Raw genomic sequence first — 10,385 nt, forward strand, 5'->3', positions numbered from 1 at the left:
CCCCTGGCACAAGAAGACATTAACTGGAGAGAAGAGATTTCACAGAGGCGGTGATAAATCAAGATATGTTTGTTTTATTTTTACACATGGAATTTTGAGTGATTTGCTGTTCATCTCCACCCTTTTCCATCCAAAGTCATTATGAATCTCAAATTCAGCCCTAGGTTGACTGGTTGACTCTTCCTCAGATGTCATAAACTGATCCCATTACAAAGAATGGAAATGATGCCAATAAACCCACCCTCTTCTTCTCAGAGGGTCAGGGTGAGTCCCTGCGGAGGGGGGATGTTAGGAATCACACTTCGCAGAATCAGACCATCAGCCCTACTGGTCACAGTTAGAACCCCGAGAACTCTTCCTTCCCACCCCCAGGCTGCTTCCTCCATCCAGGGGCTCATTGCCCCTCCCCAACGTCCAGCTAGTGGCTGGTGCTTTCTCCTCCATCCCTGACCGTGGGGAGAATTCTACATCCAGAAACATACTTTCACCTCACCATCTGACTCTGCAGTTCAATTTGCTTTCTCCCAGAAGCCCTCCACTCTCTCCATCATTATTTCTCTAAAAGGACCATGGCGTTCCCCTCTAACCCACCTGCCACCAGACGCTTCCTTCTGAAACATGAATCTCCCTGTTTACCATCTTCCATCTGCTCCTTTACTGGACATATTACGTCAGCCTCGACCCCACAGGACACTTGGATTGCGTACACCCCTGCCATTCCCATGGGCAGCTTGTGAAAGCCCAGGCTTGTTCGAAAGTTCTCCATGCTGTTTGTTATGCCATTGTCTCCTTCTGGAGTGGCATCTTTCCCATCGACAGCAAGAGATCTACTAAACTCAAAGCTCCGTGGCCGAGTCTGGTCTTGTTCCAACTATGTCCCCGGCACCCAACTCTACATCTAGCAAGTAAGCAGGTGCTCAATAATATGTATGAAATGAGCAAGTGACCAAGGGAGAGAATAAGTAAGGAAGAGGGAATTCTTGCTGAGCCAGTGGCTTCGTGATGAGGCCTCTCCAAGATGTCCGAGGACAGTGCCAGCCTCTTTCCCCTGTGTCCCCACAGCATGTCAGATACCCCTGTGCTGTCACCCTTACCACTCGCATGGCACCAACACCAGCATCCCTTCTTGGGCACAGTTTGTGCCATATTTCAGTAACACATGATAACCGCGTAATACATAATCACTAACAACTTAAATTTAAGGACATACTTCATCCCCTCACGTCTTTCTACAGTTTTACCTGATTCCCTACCTTTCCTCTTCACCTTCCTATCTTCAGAAGATTTCGGATCTCACCCTCTTACCCCAGAATTACTAGCTGAGATGCCTTCCCCTGCACCTTTCCCCCTGCTTCTTTAAATCCTATATTCCTCACAGCCAGCAGAAACTATCCTCCTGAACCTCCTCACCCTACAGGAACATTCCTCCTGTGGCTCTCAGGTCTCTTTAATAATGGTAACGATAAGCATCATGGCTACCATTTTTCGAGTACCAGAATGAATCACAGGTGCTTTATAGAGTGCATACACACAGACATTTTTGTAACTTACGCACACCATTGGCAAAGACAGGAAACTGAGGCACAACCAGATTAAATAACTTTCTTGAAGTCAGGCAACTGGTAAATGATAGAATATGCAAACCTGGTTATTATCCATTTCTTCATCCATTCATTTATTCATTGAACAAATCATTACTGAATGCCTGTGGGGTATTATTCCCAGACTTGGACACACTTTGGGGTGGAATAATTCATTTGGCAAACATAACCAATTCTGCTGTTTAGACAAAGTGAAGGCAGACAAAGGAGGGAAACCAGAAGGGATTCCAGATTAATTGACTCAGAATTAAAGCAAGGCAGGAAAAGGGAAGAGTGGGGAGATGAGTTTCAGTTTCAGACAAGAGCCCTGAAAAGAGAGCAGTTTGTAGGGAGTAGCTTCCTTCCTCCAGGGCTCCTGGTTGAATGAACTCCCTGAATGAGGAACGAATGTTGAGACTTGTTTTATTGCTATTTACAAAAGTAGGTTTTAAAGAATCAGCGATTTGCAGATTCCACTCGGATGCGTCACACCCGTCTTTCATTCATCACACCAAAGAGAGCAGGGAAGTTGAAGGCACGGACTTTGAAAGCCTACGTATTGTGAAAGGGGAAGCCTGGGATCCAGTGAATGATTGTTCCAGGATGAAGGCAACAGCAGTGTCCTGGACAGGGGTTTATCTCCCTCTCCCATCTTCCAGGTAGTTAGATGCTTGTCAGTTTACCCTTTTAGGCTCTACTCGACCACGGTTAGTGCTTAGCAAAGATGACCTACATTTGGAATTACCCTTTTCACCTGTAGATCCTCTCCTTTAGTAGATTGTCAACCCTTCAAAGACAGGGACTTTTCTATTCATTGTTCACCTGCTTCCATGCCTAGCGTGTCACCTAGCGCCATGTTACTGAGCTGCTGAGAAACAAAGGATGGGCAGAAGGAGAGAGGAAAAGGAAGAAAGGAGAAACAGAAGCCAAGGAGGCCTACTGGATATTTGATAAGGTAGTACTAACAGACCGCACTTGCAGTCAAGAGTTCTGTGTTCCAACTCCAGTCCTGGCATCAATAAGCAAGTACTACAGACCCTCAGATCCCCAACTTCTTATGCTGGGAAATGGAAATAAATAATAGTGCCTCCTTCATCAGATCGCTCAGGAAATTAAATAAGGTAACGCGCTGGGCAACATTTTGTAAATTTACCCAACTGTCGATGCAAAAATGGCTACTGGAAGATGGTCTGACAAGAATGAAGTGCTCTTCAAGACTTCAAGGAATTGCCATCAGACGTTGAAGCCGGTGGCTTTTACCAGGACCTTGCTGGCTTATATGAGCTGTGTTCCTCTTTAAGACGACTCAGGTGACCAGCAAACACAGTCCCTGCAAGTTTTTATATTTAAAGAAGAGAATCTTAGGGGAGCCTGGGTGACTCAGTTGGTTAAGCATCTAACTCTTCATTTTGGCTCAGGTCGTGATCTCATGGTTCATGAGCTCGAGCACCATTTTGGGCTCTGTGCTGACAGCATGAAGCCTGCTTGGGATTCTCTCTCTTCTTCTGTCTCTGCCCCTCCCCCACTCTCTCTCAAAATAAATAAAGTAACTTTTTTTTAAAAGGAAAAGATACTTGGAGCGTGCATTGAAAAGAAAAGATTCCAACTGCCATTGTCAACAGCCACACTGGTTGTGTTTGACAGTGAGTGAATTCTGTCACTTCTCTTAGCATTTATTGAGCTTTTATTGTGAACACAGCATTCTGAAGCATACTGCTAAGGAACGGAGAGCAAAGATAATTAAGATTCACCTCATCCCCCATGATGTTCAGTCCACTTCCTTCCCTACAACTGGTTTCTCCATTTGCCCAACAAGAGGTTGGGAACAGCTATCTCAGACTTTCTACCAGGACCTTTTACAATCCTATAATGCTCGAATGCTAGGGTTCAAAGGGTAATTGTGATTACCATCTTCTTGATGATTCTTCTGGGATAAAGCTGTTTGCTAGGAATCCCAAATTGATGTCAGCTCCAAACAATGGCAAGTATACAATTCACAAAGCCCTCTCTCATACATTTGCCTACTGTATCCTCACTACAAGCCTGCAGGCTAGTGTTCTCAGACTCCTTTACAAAGAAATAATTGGGTCTTAAAAGGACTAAATTATTAAAAAAATTAATTAATTAATTAATTAAAAAATAAAAATAAAAGGACTAAATTATTTGCCCAGGTCATTGACAAAGAAATTAGCTGGGCCAGGGCATAAAACCAGATTTTCTATTCATTCATTCATTCATTGTTATTTTAATTCCAGTTAAAAAATACGGAAGCTTCACAAATTTGGGTGACATCCTTGCACAGGGGCCACGCAAATATCATTCCAATTTTTAGTGTATGTGCTGACAAAGCCAGCACCAGATTTTCTATTCCTAAACAGAATTTGCTTCATCCCCTTCACTCTGCAAGAGCTTTTCTGACCAGGTGATCGAGTAATATTGGCTCAGGGAAGCTGAATTTAGCCGGAGGCCAATAGGACCCTTCCAAAAACCCGCGGTCCCCCCTCAAGCACTTGAAAGCCCAGAGTGGGTTAAGTCTTCCCTGGCTCAGTCCCAACAGACATTAAATTCACCTGTGCTTGCTCTGAAATAAATCAGTGTCCTTTTCTGCTGCTGCTGTTGTCTGGAAATAATGCAAATGCAATGGGCCTGCACTGACATTATGCTTCCCTGGAAGGATACACATAATAAATTGTCCCTTAATGCTGTTAAAGAGACATTTTCCTCTTATTCAGGAGCTCTGGAGGTTGGTTTGGGCTCCTCACCCAGCGAAGAGGAAAACATGGTGCCTTGTCACTGGGCCCAGTCATTCATGTGACCCCTCGGTGCGCCTCGGATTCCTGCATTGCCAAGTTCAAGGATGCATTTTCTAGCCCCCGTGTCAAGTCACGGGATGATCTGGTAACCTAGACTGGTTTCCTGGTTTGTGACTTGACTGTATTTATTTTTATTTTATTGTAAGCAGTTAAATGTTTACTTATTTGGATGCTTCGAAGCCAAGGGAGACTGGAGCTCCTGGTCCACACCATTCATCCTTTGGAAGAACGCCAAAGCTGTTTCCGCAGAGGACAGAAGGCATTGGTCTCCCCTGCAGGAAGCCACTGCCGCTCCTTAATTGTTTGCTAGAGGAAGAATCAAGGGTAAAATTTAAAGTAAATGGCTGGCCGGGTTGCGCTAATTCATCAAAGCATGTTTCAAGTCAGTAGTCAAAGCATGCATCAGCCCCGGGCACCACCACCTTCTATGCAAGTAGAAAACCCAGCAGACCTCCAAGCAGATGAAATCATTAGGAGGCATTCAGCAGTGCTTGAAAAGCAGAGAGGAGGCAGGGATTTCTGTGCACGTTCCACTTTGCCACATGGGGAAACACCAGTTGTCTGTGACCTAGTTATCTGGGAGAGATACCCACAAAACTGTTCACTGCATGGGAACCCCATCCTTCAGTGCGCCCTGTGTGCTCAGAAAACAATTAGAGCTTCCTAGTTGGACTCTATTCCACTGGCTTAGAGATTTTTTTTAGTTGCAGTAAACACAAACCCACTTAAAGTAGCTTAAGAAAAGGATAATTTTCCAGGGAGAGACCATGGACAGGAAATAAAACCCAGGGTCATTAGAGGTTGGAAGTAGGCACTGGAAAGTTTCCAGAAAACCCATCAGCATCTCACCTCTCTCTCAATGCATAGCCCGTTGTCTGTGTAATGCTTCGTTCTCCTGCTTCTCTGTGAAATCTCCTTGCTCTTAAGCATGGAGTCATCGATTCATTCAGTAAATATTGAATTCTACCATGTGGCTGGCCCTGTTCAGGATGCTGGGGATCCAGCAGTGAACACAATACTCAAAAACCCATGCCCCTGTGGAATGTGCCCTGCAGTAGAGAGCTAGACACGAAGAGGACAAATACGGTGTGTTAGCATTAAGTGCTTAGAAGAAACGATCAGGACAGGAAATGAAATGTTGAGACAGCACTTAAAATCTTGAATAGGACGGTCATGTAAGACTCCACAGGGAAGGTCATTTTTATTTTTTTTTTATTTAATTTTTTTTAATTTTTTTTTAACGTTTATTTATTTTTGAGACAGAGAGAGACAGAGCGTGAACGGGGGAGGGTCAGAGAGAGGGAGACACAGCATCTGAAACAGGCTCCAGGCTCTGAGCCATCAGCACAGAGCCCGACGCGGGGCTTGAACTCATGAACCGCGAGATCATGACCTGAGCCGAAGTCGGACGCTTAACCGACTGAGCCACCCAGGCGCCCCGGGAAGGTCATTTTTAAATAAGGACCTGAAGGAAGTGAGAGAAATAGCTGCACAAATGACAGGCCGAGCACACTGGGCAGAGGGTACAGCAGGTACTAAAGGACCTGAGGTGATTCAAGGAGTGGCAAGAGCCCAGTGGGGTGGGGAGCAATGAGTAGAGGACTAGTGAGAGACGAAGCCTACATCTGGGGGTGGGGGGTGGGGGGGAATCACAGAGTGAGGACGCTGCCTTTTTCTCTGAGTGAGGTGGGAAGGTCCAGAAAGGCTACCTCCACCTGAGTAACCACATGGCCCGCCCAATCCAGGAGTGGTTTCTTACTGCTAACCTATTACTGAATCAAAATCCCTTTGTCTCCAAAAGAGAGAATCCAAGAGACATTGACCATGCCCACTCTGCTTCTGCAGTCATCCTGAGTTCTAGGGGCTTGCCCAAGTAGTATCAGTCCAGCCAACTAGGCTAAAGCCCCACCTGACAACCAGTGACAGCCACTGTCTGTATATGCAGATGCCATTTCCATTTTTGCCTGTTTCACTCAAGAATGCAGAGCAGTGGGGCCAGCTAGTCAAATTTCGGGGATATGGAGACCCAGCTATATCTCTTGGGCAATTTCTCTCTCTCTCTCTCTCTCTCTCTCTCTCTCTCTCTCTCTCTCTCCAAAATACTTGAGGAACAGTGGAGGGTACAGGAAGAGACTTAGTATCTGGGAGAAAGTACCCCCACCCCACATTGGGTCTCACAGAATCTTTGCCGACTAAATGAATTGACAAGTGTTAATAAGAGTATCAGGACCTTAGGAAATGAAGATCCTTTTCGAAAACTCCGATTCTCAGGAAGATTTTCACATCAGATCTTCCACAGAGACAAAATTAGAACACGTACAGCCTCAGCAATCTCTTTACCCAGAGTCCTCAGATATGGCAGAAGGATCCACAAGAATTGTCATGAACATTTGCGAGGGGGTGCCAGCCATGTTACTATTAATAAATACCATACTAGAGTTGGACATGTTTTTGAATAAATTAGAGTGAATTCAATATGAACCCCAAAATATCATCATCATTCTCACTGCTAGCATCCAACGCGCCTTCTGAGTGCAAGAGAAAGGGTGAAGCTATGGCTGGACTATCTGAGCCGCGCATAACCCTACGCATGTCCCACACGCGTCCATCTTCCCTTTTGTGACTCTTGCTGGAAAATAAAAACACAGCCACTTCCGTGGGGAATAAGATTGCTGCAATAAGGTACTTCTCTGCAGGGCAACTGCCACTTCTTTCTCAAATGACTGCCACAAGGACCGGCATGTTCCAGAACTTTCTTCTCTTCAATTCTCAGAGCACTGAACTCGTGGAATGGCCAAACAAACGATGATCTTTTTCTAAGAACAACCCTAAAATGGTTTCCTGTGTCATTCTTGTAATTACATGCAAGAAAGTTACCATCTGTAGTTCAGCCGTGGCTCTTCACATGGAAGAGGAAATGACTAAATATATATTTACATAGCTCTCATGAATATGCATTTTGTAAATGCACAAATATGTACAATTACTTGATAGACTGTTTTGGTTCCTATCTTTCGAATATTTAATACAACCATAAATGTTTAATTCATATTTACTGAGTTGATTGAACAGTGTTAAATTGATGCCAAGTCTTGCTAGAAACGAGATTGAGTGTCTCTAGCATATTCGTGCAGCAGGATCTGGCCAGCAGAAGCCACACTGACTGGTTAAGTGATGGTTTTCTTGTAAAGAATATCGAACAAAGCTGCTCATGAAAATTGACTTGGCTGTAGCCGACGGGAATGGGACTGCATTTACGTCCCACATCAGCCTGCAGAGCCCTTCGTCATTTGGCCTCCCTGCCACCCCTTCGCAGCTCTTTCCACTCTGTCCCCTGTCACTCAGCCACCTCTCATTCCACCTTAAGTCCCTGCACCAGCCGCATCCCGTGCCCACAATGCTCTCCACACAGACACCGAGACTTTGCTTACGCACCACTTGCTCACGGTTTATCACGACCAGCCTTTTTGAAACTGCAGGGCCCAACACTGTCGAGGGCTCCTTCTGCTTTTATATTTTATAAATACAAAATATTTTTCCATGGCACTCGCCTCTCACATCAAACATCATTTACTCACTTATAATGTTTATGATTCATGGTCCGTCTCTGTCTGCCCTTACTAGAAGGTAAACATCGTATGAACAGAACTCCGTTTGTTCACCGAAGGAGCCCCAGACGCCCAGAACAGAGCTGACACTTCAGGGCCCCAAAGTGGAGGGAGGGAGGAATGGGAACCAAGAGTCCTAGGTTCCAATCCAGCATGGGAATGAGGCAAGGCCAGGGCAGAACAGCAGCAGAGAACTCTCCTGGGTACATGTCAAGTTTCTGCCAAGGTGGACCACACGTCGTTTGGAAGATCACCTCTAGGGGCGCCTGGGTGGCTCAGTCGGTTAAGCGTGTCGACTTCGGCTCAGGTCATGATCTCGCGGTCCGTGAGTTCGAGCCCCGCGTCGGGCTCTGTGCTGACAGCTCAGAGCCTGGAGCCTGTTTCAGATTCTGTGTCTCCCTCTCTCTGACCCTCCCCCGTTCATGCTCTGTCTCTCCCTGTCTCAAAAGTAAATAAAAAACGTTAAAAAAATAAAATAAAATAAATAAATAAAAAAGATCACCTCTAGAGGTAGCACCCACGTGGAAAGGTTTTGCCATCGTACTATGTAGATGCAAAATGGGGGTGTCGGCATCGCCTTCAGAGATCTGAAAAACAAATGCCATAGAGTAGATGAAAACATACCCATCTATCAGGGCAAGAGAGGAAGTAAAAGTGGAGTAGGCTTCTCATGAAGCAGGGGATTGTTTTGTAGGGTGATTCCTACCCAGAAATTGTTCAGCTGCAACCAATGCCAGGAGAGGCTATGCAATGTGGCCCATCACTGCAGTGTGGACACAAAGCACTCCAAGATGTAGCTTCTGCAGCAGAGTCATTTTGCAAAGAACGTATGAGGGGAGGCCACACCTGCCTGGGGTGTGGTGTTGCACCCACGTCCCAAATAGGGGACGGTATCCTTGCAACGACAGAAACAGAGTGGATGAAGATCCTGGATCCCACAGTGTGTATGTTGAGCAGTTCGTGACAAATTGAACTGTTTATGACACAGAATTCATCGAACATATCAGCCCAAACCAAATCCAAGGGATCATCAAGATGTGAAATAGATTATGTAAAAAAGGGATATGCTATTGAATGGGACAAGAAGACAGCGTGAGAATAACAGAGAAACAGAGGACAAAGGATAAAGATAAAAAGGAGGGGCTCATCCTAGAACCAGGATAGAGACACCTCCCTAATTCTCCTGTCTACAGATGTCACCAAGATTCTGGTGAAGGAAATTGCTGGTAATTACCAGAACCACACACTCTAGTTATAAATGGAGAGTATTTATAGCTTGTCATACACGTGCGGGAATGTTTAAGGGGATGTTTAGTGAACTGTAAATAGCGTGGGTTCAGTTCTGCCCAACTAATCCTATATGCCATAATTATAAAGACTCAAGTAAATACAAACCCTTCAATTATCAAGAAGAGATATCTGAACCAAACAGAACTAACAGACAGTAGCAGTCAAACTCTTGATGCCCACAAAAGTGTGGAAGACAGAAGTACTTTCAGACCCTCTTAGGGCTTTATAAGCTGGTTACACGACACTTAATTTCTGGCAACTAATTTTGCAATTATTTTTCAAAGGCTATAAAAACGTTCCTAATATTCATCCCCCTACTCCTCTCTATCCACACTTACAACTTCCGGGAATACGGTCCACGGTCCATAGAAATAAGACAAAGAAACCAAGTTATTTGCCCACACGTGTTTGTGACTGCACAGTTTGGGATAGTAAAAAATGAAAAACAACAGAAGCATTCTGTTATCATATATATGGTTAAGTACGTTATGATGTTTCCCTTTTGTTTAAAAAAAATTTTTAAGATTTATTTATTTTTGAGAGAGAGAGAGAGAGAGAGAGAGAGAGAGAGAAAGACAGCATGAGCAGGGGAGGAGCAGCGAGAGAGGGAGACATAGAATCGGAAGCAACCTCCACACGTGGGGCTGGAACTCACAAATAGTGAGATCATGACCTGAGCCGAAGTTGGACGCTCAACAAAATGAGCCACCCAGGCACCCCTTCCCTTTTGTTTTTATTACACTGAGGTTATGGAGGTAGTTTTATGAGTTTTGAAAAATGTATGCCGTTGTGTAATCACCACCACTATCCAGATACAGAACACCTCCATCACCTCCAAATCTCCCTCAAGCAGCCAATTCCACCCCCCAGGAAATCCACTGACAAGATTCTTTCCCTGGGGTTTTGGTTCTTCCAGATCATTACCTGAATGGAATCACAGAGTATGTAAACTTTTGCATGCCTTCTCTCACTCGGCATAACCCATGAGAGATTCGTCCAAGCTGTTGCTGGATGGAATTCTTAATACAGATGCATCCATATTTGTTTATTCATTCACTACCCACTTTGCTTTTTGGAACTTTCTATTTTGAAAT

At 44.8% G+C, this 10,385-nt stretch overlaps 1 pseudogene; it reads right to left on the reverse strand.

Annotated features, from left to right (window-relative positions):
* Positions 1 to 3,837: 3,837 nt before the first annotated feature.
* LOC128775416 (U6 spliceosomal RNA) lies at positions 3,838 to 3,936 on the reverse strand (annotated as a pseudogene).
* Positions 3,937 to 10,385: the final 6,449 nt, after the last annotated feature.

The sequence above is a fragment of the Panthera pardus genome, unplaced genomic scaffold (genome assembly GCF_024362965.1).
Source record: "Panthera pardus isolate Hobbes unplaced genomic scaffold, ASM2436296v1 HiC_scaffold_7, whole genome shotgun sequence".
NCBI lineage: Eukaryota > Metazoa > Chordata > Mammalia > Carnivora > Felidae > Panthera > Panthera pardus.